Here is a 19,673-nt window from a genome sequence, read left to right as displayed (position 1 = left end):
TCCACTGGAGCCAGATTTATACCCAATACTGCTACTACAGATGGAATTTTTTATGCAAAAATGATGATGCAATTCAACAATCGTCATGATTCGTCTTAAAAGAATCATCAATATTAATTAATAATGGATATAATATGTACCTTGTAGTAATTCTCACCATTTTATAATTTTATCCCAGAGCATAAATGTTTTTGTTGACATTATTATAGACTTATGTAAGCATTTGTTTAAATGTGATCAAACAATCTATTTTCAATCTCCAACCAGTTCTTTGGTTTTGGCACGGAATAATTGATGCGCTTGTTGTCTCCCCTGTTCTATGAACTTTTTTTTCTCGTCTTCGCTAATACGACTGGTCTTACGAGAATTTGATCGAATCTCCTGCTTCATTGCGTGGTATTTGGTTAGTTCTGACAACACTAAACAAAACTCATCCTCGGATATCTTACAATCAGCCAGTGCTGTCGAAATATGATCCTCAATGTTGTTCAACTTTGCTTCGGCAAGTATCCAAATATTATCATGTTTTAATGCTTTCTTTTGCAACTTACGAGAAATAGAGGTTATCACGCGAGTGTCTTTGGGGATGGTTAATATCCTGCATTAGGAATAAACATTGTATTTAGTGAGCCTTGGCGAGCTAAATACATAGTGTTTATTCCTAATACAGGATATTTACCATCCCCAAACACACAAGCGTGATAACCTCTTTATCATATAATGTCATTCTTTAGTTCTGTGCTTAAAAATCGCTTTCCCTATCTCACAAACATAATCGAAACATTGCGAGTTTTCCTACAATGCGCGCATTAATATTTATTACGTCACAGGGTAAGTGACGTGTCAGTGGGACAGTGACAGTAGCCAATATAGTTCCAAATGAAATCTATTTCTTATACAGTGGCGAAGCAACATAAACGCAAAACAACAATTGTTTTTAATTGCCTTTTGCGGCAATCCATCGGTCTGTTCGCTAGAGTAACTGCCCTTTGTCAAAGGGAAGCTACTCTAACCCTAGTCTCTGAGACGTCACGGCCACGGTCAGACCTTGTTGACAGTCGGTCTGTCCTGTCATAACGTTAAGAAGTGTAGTCAGATGTACACACAGCGACAAAACGAAACAAGGTAACAATTCACATATATTTCGGCCAAATGCAACTATTTTAATTTGTGGTGAAGGTTTCAAGCCGCAGAGGTCTACAAGCACAGATATGGCTACTGATCCCGCTTGGCTAGGCCTCGTGCCCTCGCAAAATTGTTTCGAAATTTATATCTCCAAAGTTGCCCAAACTTATAAAATGCCTTATCTACGTCACAGCTAGACACGGATTTTCAGTATATTAGACTGTTATTTTGATAATCATAGCAATTATCCCTGTAATTTATCCAGATTGCCGATGGTTAACTCTGACTCGATCCCCGAATGACGAGGGCGACGCCATGTTTGTTTATAAACAGTGAAAGTAGTCCCTACTTGACCTTTGATATTTGCATCTCTATCCGCATATGACCCCAACGGATATCGTTTTTATCCGTTGGCTTTATCCTGCCGAGAAACCTACCCGTTATATGATAAATAAATTTTATCGCTATTCCTTCCAGTCCTGAGACTCTGGCTGCTACTTCCATACCAAGTACGATAGGCGCGGCAATTATAGTTGATAATAATATCATGGAACTGTTCTGGGTGAACAATACCTTCCAAATGACGTGCTGGTTTTCTTGGGGAATTAGTCAGCAAAGAGCCAGAGTCACAGGAGACTAATCACAATTTTATTTACAAGAAATATTAACAATTTACAATATACTTAGAAAATAACTGAGGGTGCCACAGAGAGTCGGTACACACTCTGGGCTGTGGGAGAGAGGTCTGCTTGGTAAGAGAGTCAAACCCCTTCTCTTCCTCTCCTCTCCTCTCAATCATTCTGGACCAAGGCTTATATAGCCAAGGTCACCTGACATTTAGTAAGTAATAAATATAAATGTAAACAGTAAATCACCAGTGACATACTTGCACATCATGTTCAGGATGGCAGACGGTCGTGTACACAAAAATGGGGATTAACAATTAGGATTAGCATCTTATAAATAACAACAATTAAATGTTTCAAGGCATATAGATGTCATGGCTCCAGGGTAATGAGCCTTTGCAATTAAATGTTCTTCAGACAATGGGTGTCGTAAATCAGTCGCCATGACAACTTCCCTCCGTTACGTGAAGCTTGGACCCCAAGCTTACATGAGTCCAAATTGATATGTGTGAGTTTTTTCACCAACGAAAACGACCATGCAAATGTGAACAAAATCAGTTATATGAAATCCTTATGCAACAAATATATCTATGCAATGGCGGTATGAAAGTGATCATCTAGCTAATTTGAATTAGTGCCAGTTTGAAAACTAACCAAGTTATCTTTGTAATGTGCAATTTCACTACAAGGTAATTACTGCTTTGCACAGATTCAATAAATATATCACTGAAGTTTCTTTGAATTCAGGAGTCTAGTTTGGCGGTGCGACTCAGTACCGAATAATGATAATGAGTAATGTCATAAAAAGTACAAATTAAACATCTCAGCAAATATTTTGCATAAAGAAATTTGAAACCAGGAGTCTAGCTTTACCACGTGACTCAAACGGTACTTGTGGGTACATTTGCCCTTTTAAGTACAATGGATGCTCTTCCCGTGTCTTTGACGGAGCTTGCCCAGATATTGTGGGTGCGATGCCCAAGAAAAAAAAATCCCTTAATTCCGACATCAAAACTCTGAAATGCTGAATACTGCTGTGCTGTTAATTACTTAATACTGACATACAATAAACATATATGTGGGGGTGGCTCACCCATGAATATCCCTAACTAAATTCAAAGTCCTAGACAATACATTCAATTTTGTACCAAACTGTGCACATTAATTACTTGTAACAAATGACAAATTTTGTCGTTTTGATTTTTGAAATTACGAGTCAAGCTTTAAGGTGTGACTCAATAACCCTACAGCTTAGGTTTGTCTGGGCCCTAGCTGTATCTATATGTCTGGCGTGGCCTGGAGACATTTCAAAGATTCCCTACACAATAACTTCAAAGATCCAGCTTGACTAAAGATGTAATTTGGAGTATATTGCACATATATAAAACGGAATTTTTGAAAGACACATTTTGGCATTAATATACTGGCTTTGATTAAACATACCTGGTTGCAATATTCAACAGTCACACAATATATATCCTTGATTGAGTCCATGTAAGTAAACACAAATTAATAAGTCCCCATGAGATATCTTGTACACAGTGTCCATCTTGTAGGTGCCTGTGAGGCGGTTTCTGTATTGTGCAGGGTCTGCATGATGATGGATGGCTGTGGTCGGATCTCTGTGGGATAGGCGTGTATACTTCTTTTCTTTGGTCCTGTACAGTGTGCAGGAACGACATCTTGAAGGGGAAGTCTTAGCAGTGTTGCTAAGATATTTGAGCAGGGAAGGTTTGGGATCGGAGAACTTGTTCATGATCGGAGAGGTTTTTGTTCTTTCTTCAATCTTGTTAAAGGCCATTTCTTCGTTCTTGGTGATTGGCCTTCAGGAAGGTAGTATATCCTTTCAATAAGAGACTGTCACTTCCTACAGTTTTGTGAACCATATGCCTTGCTGCAAAGAGGTACAGGAAAGGACAGACTAAGAAGTCTGTCATACCCGATAGCTCCACCAAATTAACAACGCGTGGCGGTCCAACGTTGATTAATGAACGATTTGCACACTCGTATATGCAAGGGGCCGACGTATGGTTCTCAGTAGGAAGTGACAACTTGGAGACGATGGCTTGCGGTATATACAGTTTTACTTTATACATGTAGATATATACATACAAAAGACACTATGTGTCAGGTCAGCACATAGTGGTAGTGGTTGTTGTCTAGGTGTCCCGGAGCACCCAGCCTAACCCTAGCTAGGCTAAGGGTAAGACCTTTTTTTCCCCCTTCTCTCCTTCTCTCTTTTCTCTTACTTACTTACTTACTTACTTTGGAGATTTAACGTGCGCTTTCCGACTGATGCATATTTCGCACACGGGCCCGGCCAGGCCATTTAATGTGTTTCCGAAAGGGGCGAAAGTGGTCTGTGCAACCCAAGAGGGGGGTTTTAGGGGTTGCTTTTTAGAATTTGGGAATTTTGAGATTTGGAATAGATGCCGATGGGATTGGGGAGGAGAACTAAGGGAGCTGGGTATGGTGGATGTTTGTTTGTTTATGTGATTTTGATTTGGTAGGTTATTGTGTTTTTAGATGCGTTTTATTAGTTCCGTTTTTTTTAAGAATACGCCTAAGGCCTTGAAGTTTTCTAGTTATTTTGTGGGTTTAGTATTGCTTCTAGAGTTAGAGCCTTGTTTAGATTGAGGGTGGTTTGTAATGCGGTTCGATGTGTTAGGTAGTGTGTGCAGTAGATGAGTGCGTGTTCTGGGGTTTCTGGTTGTTTGCAGTGTGGGCAGTTACCTGTAGTGTGTTTTTTAAAAAATTTTAAGTGGTTATTTAGGTTGGTGTGTCCTGTTTGGAGTTTAGTGATTACTCTGTCGATTTTTTTGGATGGATGGAGAATTTTTGGTTTGGTAAGTGGTTTGCTGAGCACTTTTTTGATTTGGCTATTTGAGTTTAGATATAGGTTATGCCATTTTTTTGTGATTTTTTGCTTGTTTACACTTTTAATTTCAGATTTTGAGATGGGTAAGTTTAAGCTTATTTCTGGGATTTTGAGGGATAGTTTAGCTGCTTTCTCTTTTCTCTCTGGACCAAGGCTTATATGGCCAAGGTCACCTGACATTTAGTAAGTAATAAATATAAATGTAAACAGCAGGGATGTGAGCAGGTTTTCCCGAAAAAAGAGGAAAAGTCTAGGGGGGTCTGGGGGCATGCCCCTCCCAAAGTTTTTAAAACATTTGATTGCATTTTAAGCAATTTCGTGCAGTTTGGACAACATTCACACCAAGAAATGTAATAAGTCAATGGCAAAAGTCAATAAGTCAAATAAACAAGATGGCAGATGCAGTAAAATTTTGAAGTTAAATCAGTACTTTTAAAAAATCGGGCATAGCTTTCGCGCACCTGGCTACCCGCCAGGTCTGGGAGCAATACTGCCATAAACTTCAACCCCCATCCCCCAGACACAAGGACAACTGTCACAAGCGTGCAATGTCTGACCCTTTCCCCATGTTGAAGCATATTGGAAAAAACTTACCTTGTACTTACTCCATTGCAAACATAAGACATTAATACAACATATATCCCCATGACATGGGGTTTTGGACGCTGAAGAAACATTCATAGTTTTTTCGCTTATCACATGAACAACTGTAAAACATCTCATTCACTTACAGGCTAAAAGACAACTTTATCTTAAAAACAAGCCATCAGCTGACTCTGAGTATTTACAATTTCTGTGTGACGCCACATCCCACGTTATAGTGCAAGTATACGTGACAGAAAACGTATGATGTCCGAAAACCTATGCTGGTGAAAGCCCTGATCGAAAACAGGACAATCCGCGCCAAATGTCCGGTTTTCGATCATAATTTTCGGAGTTTTTTAAAAAAAAATTTAATTAAATTTTTACGCGGAAGATGATTTTTTCCGAGACTACTGTTTTAAAAACGCGATTTTCCGCGTTTCCGCGGAGATTTCACATCCCTGAAACAGTAAATCATCAGTGACATACTTGCACATCATGTTCAGGATGGCAGACGGTCGATGTACACAAAAATGGGGATTAACAAATAGGATTAGCATCTAATAAATAACAGCAATTAAATGTTTCAAGGCATATAGATGTCATGGCTCCAGGGTAATGAGCCTTTGCAATTAAATGTTCTTCAGACAATGGGTGTCGTAAATCAGTCGCCATGACAATAAACTAACAACGGCTACACCGAGTCCCATGCCAGCTGTTACAAGCGCAATGTCAACTCCGTCGAGAGCATTCACGGCTCTGCGATACTTTTTATACAATCCAAGTCTCAACTCCCTCTCCTTCTCTATTCGATGTTTTATGTCTCTTATTTGATGTAATCAAAATCCATCAACAGTATCCATCTTTTCAGATGCTTCATCGAGCGCCGGAAAGTGTATATTATGATATCATATAATAGTCTTTAATTGGTCTTGCTTCAATGTTTTGAGAGTATACATCAACCTTATTAAATGTATATTATACGGCATAAATATCTTAGTAAGCGAAATGCTTTCAACTTTATTAACTCGGACCGGGTGATACTCTCATATAAATAATACTGCAACATTGACGCTCGTGTTTCTTAAGCCATTTAATTGACAGACCTGGTAATATCTCGAAGGCATCTTCTGGTGCATCCCCAAACAAGACTTCAATAATAATTGCAGAAAATCAGGTACAGCATTCAAGTTCTGTTTAATATACATTGAATTCAGTAAGCAAATTTAAACTAACATTTTTTAATGCTGGATGACTCAAGAACATATGACCTGGGTTTTCTGGCAGGGGAGCGACTAGCACACTTTTTCGTTTTGAGGGGATATTAGCTCCGAGTATGATCCCGCTATTCATTATCTTAGTTAATTGATGTCCCTTACCAATCATCACATATGGTGGAGCAATGACGATATTCAATAGCCACTCGATGTTTGCTTCGACCATAGTCCATTTATTATCATCATTGCGAGTAAGATTGTATGAAGTGTTTTTATTGAGTCTACTAACGTTGACATCACTTAAATCTCCTAGATTAGCTGTGAATACAACTTCTTTCCGCTTGTATACATGATCTTGTAAGTGTAAAGCGTATAACTTGCCATTGGTACTGGGTTTACTGAATTTTCTGTGTCTCCGAGATCGCAATTGTATTACATTGTCTAAGGTTATGCGTTCCAGGGCCTGATGAATCAACCATTATTTATAATATGGAGCGTTACACTCAAGTATCCTATATGTACAGGTTGATGTTTTACATCTAATACAGAAATTTTGAGGTCTGAAATAATACCCCACTTTAACTTTTTATATTGTAATGATGAGAAAGATTCAGCTATTATATTTTTCATCTTTGACTGGAACAGCTCTTAGCAGAGTAGGACTTTCGAGTTGAATATTATCCGTTGTACTGATTTGATCAAGATGGATGCACAACTCTTTATAGGGAACTAAATCGGGTGAATTAAATCCAGGCAATTTTTTGTTTGGTGATACTTTTCCTCTTCTAAATCCAAGTGTAGCTGCTAAGTTCTCGTGAAGAAGTACATCCTTTTTTCCACTTTTTAAAATCAGCATCCCATTCGACTCATTTTGTGTGAGACAAGCTCCCAAAGGCTTTAAGGACCGCCTCCGTGGTCTTGTGGTAGAGCGTCCGCCTGGAGAGCGGAAGGTCAGGGGTTCGATCCCCGGCCGTGTCATACCAAAAGACGTTAAAAGATGGTAATTGTTGTTACCCTGTCTGGTGCTCGGCATTAAGGGGCTAAAACAAGGACTGGTCGGCTCGGAGTCAGTATACTGTGTCTGAGTGGGGTATTCATGTTAAACCGTGGCATGGTATCTCAGTGGGCTAGCACTATAAATCGGCATTAGTCCGGACTAGTACAAGCAGCCACACACACACATGTGCATGCACGTCGCTATATAAGTGCAATAATCTTGGACGCGACGTTAAACCCAATTTCACCTCACCAAAGGCTTAAAAATTTCATCATTGAGTGTGCATACGCTGTAATACCCATCAAATATAATATGCAAGTCTATACCTAGTATTAACTTATTATTATCTCTCACAGCATTTATACTGGTCCACTGCGGGTAATACATTACATCGCATAGAGTGACTTCAAGTTGTCCAGCCGAGTTATCGATAGTATGAAGCAGTTCAATAGACTGGCCATTTGTTATTCCAGGGAGTGTAACATACATATTAAATACATTGTATACAAAGATACTATATCATAACTTAAATATGAAATCAACTTACATTACGAATCAGTCGATTTTAGTAAGTGCCTCTGGTGCTAAGTTTTTTGTTAAATTCCCTGATATCTTTGAAAAATACAGGGTCACGGCAACTAGCGATAAAATGGTGCACCATTGGTTTCACAATCCGATGCAATTTTGGCAGAACCAGTTAAACTTTGCCATATGGTGTGCCACAACAGGATGTGGTGTATCTCTTTATGCCCCAGGATTTGAACTAAATAAGTCTGTTTTATCATTTCATGTGTACTATCAGATTAGACGTATAATTAAAGAATTAGTGCCCCATTACCACAGGATCGAGCATGGAATGCATCAAATAATTCGTACAATGGGTGGGCATATGAGCGTATTTGTCAGGAATTTGGTATTTCTACGAGTAAAAAAGATTGGCGTCTGAGTTATTTCGTACGCTGGTGCACTCGGTTAAAGAAGTCAGCGATGATTTACTGAAAAGGGGTCGGCTTCTACCGAGCTTTGCTCTCTCAAGTAATCAGTGGAGAGAGGATCGTATGAACTTTAAGGGTGGTGTTGCTTTCACCGTCCAAAAGGTTGAGCAACCACCCGGAAGTGCTTGGAATGAATTTCTTTTTGATAAAACAGAAAATAATTTTACTAACCCAGGAGTTGTAAGAGTTAATGAATCAATAAGAACTTATGTACGGGCAATTCTTGGTGCACAATCGCAAACACGAACAGGAATAATTGGTTCTGGGATGGCGCTCGATGCACAAAAACAGTTTGTCGCAAACATAGAGGATGCTATTAATTCACCAGTTGACATACCATCTTCTATAAAACGTTATCAAGACATATTACAGTAAACTCAATCCAAAGTAGACTACGTTTATGGGGCAGGAATATACATGTCTTCAATTAATATGGAACTTAATATCGGTCAAGTGATCGGCTATAATAATAAAATTGTTATTGCTACTGATCAACAAAAACCAGGTATGAATTCAGATATTAACACCGAATTAATAACGCAAACAAACACAGGCGAAACAGGAATAGTAAAACCACAGTCACTACATCCATCTACTGACGCACAGTCACAAGTGCCGCCACATATTACAGCTAAAAATAAATAGCTAATAAATTCAGAAGCCAAGAAACAATACTCCCTATTATACCGGGAAGTGCAGATACGGCTTTCCCAGCAAGCTTTCCCAGTGCTTCTCCTAATGCTTTTAAATTCTTTTTTATCCACTCTTTTACACTATTTGGCCTGGGTGGTGTGGGTGGTCCACCTCAGTCGGTTAACGCGAGAGTCAAAGTTGATATAATAAATCCCCATGCGGTTAAAATACTGGCAATGGTTATTCCCTGTTCTCTGAACAATGTTTTAATTTTATCGGCCAGTGTAGTGTCATCGTTGAGGACTTGATCGATAGTTTCTCGAATTTGACTGATTTGTGAACGAAGTGCCTTTCTATTACTAGAAGCCGCTTCAAGGCGGGCCGATCTTAAGTTACGCAATCTTTCCACAACGCGGGGTCTACTGAATTATCACCCGCCTGTTCAAGTTTTGTTTTCTCATAAGCTATATGCTTGTCGATTTCAGATAGCTTGGCTGTATTATTGATGAGTTCTCCCCGCATTGTTTGCATTGCCTTGTCAAGGCCTCGTAATTCCCTAATACTGAGCCCCGAGGATGGGTGTACCTGTAATGTGGAATTATCGTAGTAGGTATCCAAGATTTCTCCAAGTCCGTCCGAGGCCAGCTTCAAGCTTTCTTCCAAATTATTTTTATCTATGGCACCGAGTTTAGTACGCACAGTCTGAAGAATCTTAGTAGTCTTCGCAGAAAGTTTTTCTCGTGAGTAGTCTACAAAACCTAATTCATTATGAACAATGTTGATGCCATGTTTACTGGCTATCGTAGACAAAGCTAGGGGCTTACGAGTACGAGAATTCATAAGATCAATATCCGGAGAGCCACGCAGTTGCAATATTCCTTTACTATCTATCGTAAACTTTGAATAGTCATGACCAATAGGAGTTTCTTCTAAGACATCGTAATAATCATTAACGGCTGGTTTCAAAAGTTCATCGTTAAGATTCATAAAGCTTGTTTCATCAGTATCCTCTTCGATTGTACTAGTATCTGTTATGTCATCTAGATTAAAATCATCTATTTTTATATTAAACATAAGATTACATAATTTCAATATAAACAATGTCTTCGCAATACGGACGCAAGTTAAACCGACAACGTAGACTTAGGGATCCATTAGGGGTCAAAGCAATTCTTCTGTAACTATAACTAATAACCCGAGTACCATTGATCAGAATCAAACATTTCTGGTTCGCTTTCCTAATCTAGGCGCTCACGATGTGATAGTTCCAGGAACTGCACGACTATCATTTACAATTAATTTGACTTCTGCCAACGCTAAAAGAGAGTTTGTTCAAAACATAGGCCGTGCGATTGTTAAGAAAATCACGATTAAAATTAGCGGTAATGAAGTTTTGAGTATTGCCGATAGCAATGTGTACTTCTGTTACATGGATCTCTGGAGAACGGCTAAATAACACGAAAACTTACAGTAGCAAGGTATTTGTAATCGGAACACATTGAGACTGCGTGTGGGTGCTGATAGTGGTGATAATACCATCGTAGAAGATGAGGCTGTTGCTGATGCATTAGGTAACCGATTCTATATTCCGCTCGACTTTGAATTACTAGATAGTCACATGCCCTTTTATTAAGCATCCCTAGGTGATATGTTAGAATACGAACTCACTTTTAATGACTACGGCAGAGTAATCAAACTTGCTGAGGGTGAAATGGCTAGCTATTCTATTGATAATATCTCAGTATGATATGATAACAGATTAGCCAAACAAATTCGTAACCAGTATACCGGAAGTTGAGCCATTTTGTACGATCGCGTGCTTCGACACCGAAAGATCACCAGGAACAAAAGAGATACGACGTGGAATAATAATCTAAACGTCTTCGCTAGATCGTTGAAAGGTATTTTAATGTTGTTCGAGGACCCTTCTGAAGCATTTCAAAGAGATACCGATAATTCTACTATAAGTTGACTATCGAGGGCGGGCCTAATCAACTTTATAGTCAAGGCATGCGAGCATATCAACAGTGGGATGAGATTAAAAAACTCCCTTCTATAAAACGAAGCCCAGAAGATAACGCGGTTGTGAAAGATCTGTCTCTCGGGGATGTATCGATGGCCGAATTCCTTACCACGAAGTATGCGCTATGGCTACACATGCGAACTACAGATGATGACCAACTACACGGTAGTGGGCGGAGAAAAGAAAATGCCAGTGAGGGTGTTACTATACAGATAATGAAGCTCTTCGAAACGCCTGGTAAATTAAACATATATTTGTATATGTTTATTGATGCGCAACTTAATATACAGAATGGAAGATTCGTGCAACGATCTATTAATAATCTTTTACCTAAAGAACCGCACTACGCTAACGGGTTGCGGAAAAACAGCTTTTATTCTTGATATTTTACAAAGTCATTATCGGAATGTTTTTGATCAAATTATTATTCTTGGTCTGACTATAAACATTAACTCTTTCAACACCAGTCAACCAGAAGTGTTTACTGCTGGGACACCTAGTTCCCAGAGACTCTTGTGTGATAGATGAAGCCAACATTTATCAAAGAAAATATCTGCTTGTAAAATATATTTGCTACTACATGTTATACACCATTTGAAAGGTCTGATCCTATGGTTTATAAAATGAAAGTTATGTTTTTCACATTATTTCAAATAATGCATTTACAACTTAATTAAGCTCGTTGTAAATAAAAAATGTAAGCTAACACGTTGTTAACATCCAGATTAAGGACCAAGGAAGCGAAGACTTGACAATTTTCGGCAAATATAAGATTTCACAAAAACCACTTACCTATTTCTGTTTTATTTTCATTGTTTACGTAATTGGAAAATCATTTTAAAAAGAATTATAAATAGTATCTGTCATCACCCATTTCCCCATAACAGCGGCTGTCCGCTCAGTAATATGAAGAAATACCCCCGTGTTTGATACTTTGTATAAAAACACGTTCGTCGAAGAATGGCATATGACACATCGCTGGAAAGCTTATTCCTTCATCTACACGCTCGTAACATCGCCTGGGGTTCTTTCGTAGTTACAACAAGTGATTTCATTGGATTAAAATTGTTTTCTAATGATGCTTTCTTGCCGAAATCTGCTACAAGTTTCGTGATTGGTCAAATTTGAGCATGTGACCTAAGGCAGCCAATCAAATTACAGCTGTGATACCAAGTTCGTGTTTGATAATTTTCAGAAGTTGATGAAAGATTTTTGTTCAATCGTGTTATTCTGAACGTTTTTAGCAGGAAATCACGATATATATTAAAAATATGGAACTTCGTGAATGTATCGTACTAGGTTACGAGCTGTGACAAAGATTTTTCATGCATATATTTTTGCATTAAACATCATGTCCGAGCCGAGAATTCAAGGCGACGAAAACTGACTTGTCATTTGACTTACATTACACGCAACAGCACGAAAATATGGAAATAATAACTTAGATGTAAGTTTGATTACTTTTAGATATATTTTTTGTTGATTTTATTTATTACTTTGTATAATATATTTAAAGATTTGTTTAAAACGTCTTATTTTGCTCTTTGACATGTTCGATGTGGACCCGTTGTTGAAGTGTGTGTCCGAGATTTTTATTTTCAATAACATCACGGGAAATAGTGAATAATTTTTTAATTTATTGATAAAAATGATAAATTGAAATGGAATACGTGTTTCAGACATTGTGAAATGTGATAGATTTAATAAATGATTGATATTACAGGTAGGTCCATAAAGTTTATATACTATTTTGACGTGACTACGGCTTGGCCGGTAAACGTGCCTACGGTGTCTGGGGACTCAATGCTTCTTGGCCGGTAAACCGGCCTACCGTGTTGAAAATATAGAATACTACACTCATTCCCGTTAGATACCATTTTTACGAAACGAGTGGACTTTCTATGGTATCTGACCGAGCGAAAGCGAGGTCAGATACCATAGAAAGTTCACGAGTTTCGTAAAAATGGTATCTAACGAGAATGAGTGTGGTATTTTATTTATTACCCACGTTAAATATATATTTAAGTGTAAATACATAACAACTTTCATTCGTTGACAGACCAAACTGAAACCGGTTGCAAAATCTGGTTGTGCATGAATATTGATATATGACCAAATATGGGCATTGTTGACATGTTTATGCATACGCATTAACAACATGCGCCTGTTGTTCTGTTTGCAAACAAACCAGCACCGACGCTCAAGATCCTTTTGGAAGAAAGTCTTCAACTTATGGTAATTCAAGCGCCATGTTGTTAGTACGCAGGACACTGATAAGAAAATTTGAAATGTCACATTAGCGCCGCGCTTTGAATATCGGACCAACTGTCACACGCATCACACTGCCGGGGTCCCGTCTGTGCAATCAAAATGGTTCAGTTTCCTTGATCTATCAGCTGAATTTATATCATGTCCGTACCATTTTGGAAGAGGGAAATCAGACTGTTCGCCAAAGACATTCATGTTAACTGTACCACCCTATATACTGAAGACGTGAAAATCAACAAACTCAAATCTGCTTGCATGTCAGTGACAGCTTCGGACGATCGAAGGGCAAGGTCGCCACCAGAATAAGAAAAGACAACCGCGATAGTCTCTCAGCGTTTTACACTAGAGATAGGGAATGTTACTGTTCACATTTGGGATGTTTGGGGCCACAAAATCAGAAGTCAAGCACACTTCCACGGAGTTTTCGAATGATTTGTATCGGAACTGTGAACTTTAAGTGATCTGGTCGTGCTGTCGTGTTCGTTCATTCATGAACAACACCTCCCGAAACAGCGCCACAAAATACGCTTCAAGGGGGACACCGATGGCACAACCGGATCATCCCAAGTAAGTCTAGATATCTGTCCAGATAGTTTAAACAGACTTCATTTCACCATGCCTATCCTTTTACGTCAAATCAAATTGAAAGTTGCGAAAATGGTCGGGTGCGTCACGCTCAAGGGACGCGCTCGATCGGCAGTCGTACATTGTAAATCGATTTATAGATCTAGCTCGATTATATGTCTGTAGGACCTCTATGCATAACTTATATAGAATGCAAACCGAATTTGATGCGTGTGACTATCTTGTTTGGTTTAATAAAGTGTTTGTAAATATCTCACGTTCTCACGAATTTCTTCAGTTCAGCCTTGTAATCGCAAAATGAATGACGTCTCGCGATTTTTTATGAATGAAAAAAGTAGTCCCGGTGTGACAGAGGTCACGGTTATCCAATCAAAACGAATAAAACAAGGTCAACCTTGTACGACACACGTGTGACGTACGGATTTAGTATCTTACCACCTGTATCTTTACCACGTGGGAAATAAGAGTAAATATAACATACCTATCGAGAGATTGGGTAATGAATGATCCTAGGATGTACAAAGTTGATCCGGGCGATCGTTTACAAGACAAGGAGAATCAACCCTTTTCATTTAGAAGACTGCAGTGCAAGTAAAGAACTTACCAAAAAGAAAGATATGCTTTCATATTTTACGGACGGCATATGGAGCATAGCGTTTGGGTACTTACTCAAAAATACAACTGTTCTGAAAGATGTCAGAGAGCAGACTAAATGGGTATCCCTGTTTCAGTGCAAAGACCGAGATTCATTTGAGGAATGTCTACGTGAAAATGATGTTATTTCTACCAAGATCGAGCGAGATGAACAATGAACAAGTCAGAAAACTGTTAGCTACACAGTTGTAGCTAGTACGTTTCTTCCTACCCCGTCAGAACATGGCATGTATTTATGCGAATCTCTCGAGAAAGACCCATTCATCGAACACGCTATAAGCGCAGTAAGCTGTGAGTTTTATCATAGATACAGAATGTTCTTAGCGCCGCTTACCACCGCTTTAATAACGGCTAGGTATTGTCAATTTAAACATACGTGCCCACTTACTAATAATGAAGACTCAAGTGACACCACAGATTGTTGAAACACAATCACAACAAGTGAACGAGGAAATAACCCCAATGGTATCACAAGCGATTGTACCACAAGTGAACGAGGAAATACCAGCGATTGCGAAATCACAAGCCAGAGTGACTAAGAATCCTTGAAAAGTCGCAGCTGGTAGGAAGGATACACTAGCGAGGAAGGCAAAACTAATACACAATACTGAACATAGCACGATTAAAACTTTGGCTCCCTATGTACTAGGGGTTGTTGCTTATAGCAGCAGTATGGTTTTATAAGACCGGAGAAGAGAAAACACCACAAGTTCAAAAATTAGATAAGGTTCAATCCCAAGCTAGATTTTAATGGTTATGATATCGGTATGATGGTTCTAGATGTAGGCCTAGCAATGGCTACAAAAGATATGCTAATCAAACAAGGGCTTATCCAAGAAGACATAATGAAGTAATTAAACATTTGAATATTTTATAAACATATAGTATGGCATCAATTGCGATGATGGTCGGTGGAGCTATTGTTAATGCTCTAGCTTTTTCGGGGAGTAATTATTTATTTTCTACTCTGAGGGAATCAAACACTAAGGAAATTGAAGAGGAGCGTAAACAGCATAATAAAGCATAAGAAAAACTCGAAACAGCCCAGTCACAATGGGCCAGGCGCAGAATGGAGAGATTCGATTTTATTAATGATGAACTGCGTAAGCAAGGACATTCAATTCAAATGTTTAAGGATGTTGAATCTACCATGCACGAATACTTCCTTGTTTACGGAAAGACACTTGACCCAATACCAAGGCCAACACTCTCTCAGTTTTATACACCGTCAGAGGCTCAGAAAGACCACAAGATGGCGTTGATAGTTTTTGGGTTGTCGGTAGTTGCGATTTTCAGCTATACAATTACACATAAGCTCTGACACGCATTTAGACAAATGATACTAGAAGTATAATAATTATCACAATGGCGAGGGGCACATCAAGATGTAAATTTACACTCATGGGAAAACCAATTCAATGCAAAGAGTCACGGTGCTGACAAAAAACGGTGTCTAATTATTTATGAGAGGAAAAAGGATAACTGCAATGAGATAAATAGATTGGGTAGAATTCAAACCAATTAGATATTAGTTCACATGTAGTTATATATCACAATGGTTTTTGTCAGAGAGTTGAAGGCTTTGGCAAAACAACATGGTCTTCGTGGTTATTCTCGAATGAGAAAAGCTGAATTGATTGATTTACTCGGTTTGGAATACAACAAACCCTAGACTGTTAGAGAACTCACATCTCAATTGAAAAAAAGTGGGCTGAGAGGTTATTCTCGAATGAGAAAAGCTGAATTGATTGATTTACTGAATGTTGATGTTGATAAAAATCAACCGGTTGAGTTAAGATTTGTACCCACAGCCGGCGTTTGTAAATATCTAAGAGGTTTGAAGATGGATATTAATTCCAATATGGATGTTAATGATGTTAAGCCCATCATATCAAGCAAAATTAACGAGGAGTTAGATGATTTAAATAGTATAAAATACCAGCTAACGGTTCAAATGTCATTGAGTAAAAATTACGCTGAATATACCGAACCTTATTTCCAGAGCAATCAAGAAGTTATAACCAAATCTGATTCTATAAGCGCATCATTAGATGCGTCAATTCAGAGGATACAAGAAAGTTTAGAACGCTGGGATGGGGTGTGGATAAAATCGATAGTTTATATTTAGATATAGCAAATTATATGCCTTTTAAAGTGGATCTTATATAGATTTACCCTCGTATTATAAAAAGAAAATAAGCCATAATTAATGTAAAAAATAAAGGCGATGACTGTTTCAGAATGATAAGATCTGCCTTGTTCCCCGCAGAAAAAAATCCAGATAGACCTTCCAGCTATCCCCAAAACGACCTTGATGGTATAGACGAACCTACACCAATCTCGCAAATTGATAAGGTGGAAAAGCAAAATAATTTAGCTATAAATGTTTTCGGACATTCTCCTAAAGGAATTGTTGCACACAGGATAAGCTCTGCCCCAGAACATATTCCCAGAATCAATTCATTTTTGATCGAAAAAGATGGCAAATGTCATTATACATGAATTAAGAGTTTAAGCTGGCTATTATACAATCAAACAACCCATAAGGAAAAGAAATATTTCTGCAAAAGATGCCTGCATGGGTACAGCAGAAAAGATCTATTAGAAGCGCATAAAGAAGACTGCAGAGGTGTTGGACAGACTGCTATCAGGATCGATATGCCTAAAGAGGGAAAATATATACTTAAACTCCATCATCCAATCCTTGGTTGATAGGCTAGTAGTACACGGACAATGTAATTGTCTTAAGTGACAACCAACAAGAAATCCAGCGCCAGTGCCATATGGGCTGGAAAGGAAAACAAACGATTCCTTTTGGGGGCAAAGGTAATTTAATAATGACAAATGTTTAATCGAAACATAAAACCTCCAAAACCCCCAAGAGGAATAACCTGGTGAAAGTTCTGTGGTTTGACTTAATTCACTATCCTTGCACTGAGAGATTGAGCAAGTTTCTCATGCATTGCATCATACATTGTAACATAGCGCTCATATGCATTGGAGCGCCAATCACCACATAGCTTTATAAGAAAGGGTAAAATGCCAATGTCAAATGCATAGGAACTTCCACTTTTGCGGAAAGAGTGACCACTATATGCACCAGAATCATAACCACATTTGTCCAGATGATATTTCAATGTTTTAACAAAACTTTTGTAAGTTAAACTCTTGAGGACACCACTTCTGTCAACATATGAAAACAAAGGTGCATTTGAATGTAGAAGTTCTTTACTATATTGTGAAAGCAAATGTTTAAGTGATTTAACAGGACAAAGTACAGAGTCGGGTACCCTAGCCAGGGGTAACTTTAACACAAGCTGACCAAACTGTATAGTTTCTGTGTGTCTGACAGTAATCATGGCACTATCTTTGTCAGGGGAAATCTTGGCATCTTGCAGACTCAAGTAGGTCTGCTTTCTTGAACCACTGCCTCTAGTTTCAGGGAGCATGGTAGATTTCCTCAAGAATTTTTTTGTTTCGTTGGTGTACCTTTTAGTCTTAATATACCTTTGTGCAGTGCCTTTTGTTCCCATGTCTCCAAGGGATTTGGTAACCCCACCTCAAGATGAAGCAGGCGAATGATAGTCATATATCCTGGTATACTAGTTGCTGAAAGGGATCTTGTTAGGAACACTCTGTACAGCAGTACTGTCATGCATTCGGCTGGAACTGGTGTCCTACTAAAGTACATGCAGAATCTCAGGTATGCAGTTCTCATTGAGCTTTATGTGCGCTTAGTAGTTTCGGCATATGCTACCCGTCAAAACTGCTGCATCTCGCTATATAGGTGTCGTCACTTGCCCTGTAGATAGGACAAAGTTAGGTTGGATACGTGTGAGGATGCTGGCACTGGAATATACTTCCTGTAACAAGTTTCACAACACAACCAAAAGAACGGAATAAACTGTATTGATTTATAAAGAAATGTAACATTGTGCAACCTGCTCAGAGAGTCAGCTGCAAGGTTATCCTTGCCTGGGATATATCTGGCTGAAAATTTAATGTTATACACAGCAGAAAACCAGAATACCTTGCACAGCCAACGCATGGCTAATCGGTCACGACTAGTACCTTTGTTGAGGGTATGCATAGTACAAGTATTGTCTGTGTAGACAATGATATGTTTGTCTGTCCAGGGTACACACCAGCGTTTGACTGCTAAATACACAGTGAACAACTCTTTCACATTGATGTGTAAATGTTCAACAAATGGGAAGTCTGTATGCCAATTATAATAGACCCAGTCAGGGCCAAAATATGCTGTGCCACCATCACTGCAGGCATCCGTGGAGAACTTTGCTGCGGGCACGGTTCATTTTCAATAAATTTCACAGTACCATTTAAACATTCACAAAATTCATGCCACCACTTGATATCAGCCTTTGCGCATACATTCAGCCTGGTATGGTGATTGGGTTATTACATAAGTCAATTAATCTGCGCATAAATGTGCGCCCTCCATGAACTACCTGTGCAGCCCAATTCAATTTACCTACAATTTCCTGAAGTTGACGTTATATTGCTTTCTTTTTCGTAAGAATAAGGTACAGGTAGTAGAGTTAATCTCTATCCCTAGGAAAGTCAGTTTCTGAGTAGGTTCAACCCTTTGGCTTTCATTTATAGCAAAACCTAGGTCTTTCAATAATCTTCTCAAGGTCCCGAAGGCTTTCCAACACTAAGAGTTTGTTTTTGCAATGCACAGAAAATCATCAAGGTATACAACTACCACAAAACCTCTGCGCCTTAACATTCTTCGAACAGATGACTCAGGACTCTTAGAAGCTCCAAAAGGGAGCTTTGTGTCAATCATGTAGACTGGAAGTCTTGAGTTTTTGAACTGCCACAGCAGGCCGGTAGCTTCATAGCAGTCAGGATGTAACAGCACCACACGGTAAGCATGTTTCAGATCCAGTTTTGCCATGTATCCACCCCTCGGCAGAAGTTTAACTGCTTCGTCAATGGTTTGATATTCAAAAGATTGTGTCGTTGCATAATTATTGAGGCTGAGATCACATGGTTTAGAGCAATCATGAATTAAGCGTACTTTCCAAGTGTCTTTCGGTATTGCTCCCAAGCTACTAACAAGCTTT

At 38.7% G+C, this 19,673-nt stretch overlaps 1 protein-coding gene across 2 annotated transcripts in view; it reads right to left on the bottom strand.

The window, feature by feature from the left end:
- The window catches only part of LOC124149741 (protein MEMO1-like), a 120,532-nt gene that overhangs the window by 81,722 nt on the left and 19,137 nt on the right, over positions 1-19,673 (bottom strand). The window lies entirely within an intron of this gene.

The sequence above is a fragment of the Haliotis rufescens genome, unplaced genomic scaffold, assembly GCF_023055435.1.
Source record: "Haliotis rufescens isolate VD_foot unplaced genomic scaffold, xgHalRufe1.0.p SCAF_3, whole genome shotgun sequence".
NCBI classification, from domain to species: domain Eukaryota; kingdom Metazoa; phylum Mollusca; class Gastropoda; order Lepetellida; family Haliotidae; genus Haliotis; species Haliotis rufescens.
Note: the sequence above shows the minus strand (reverse complement) of the source record. Positions and strands in the feature narration are given on the sequence as shown.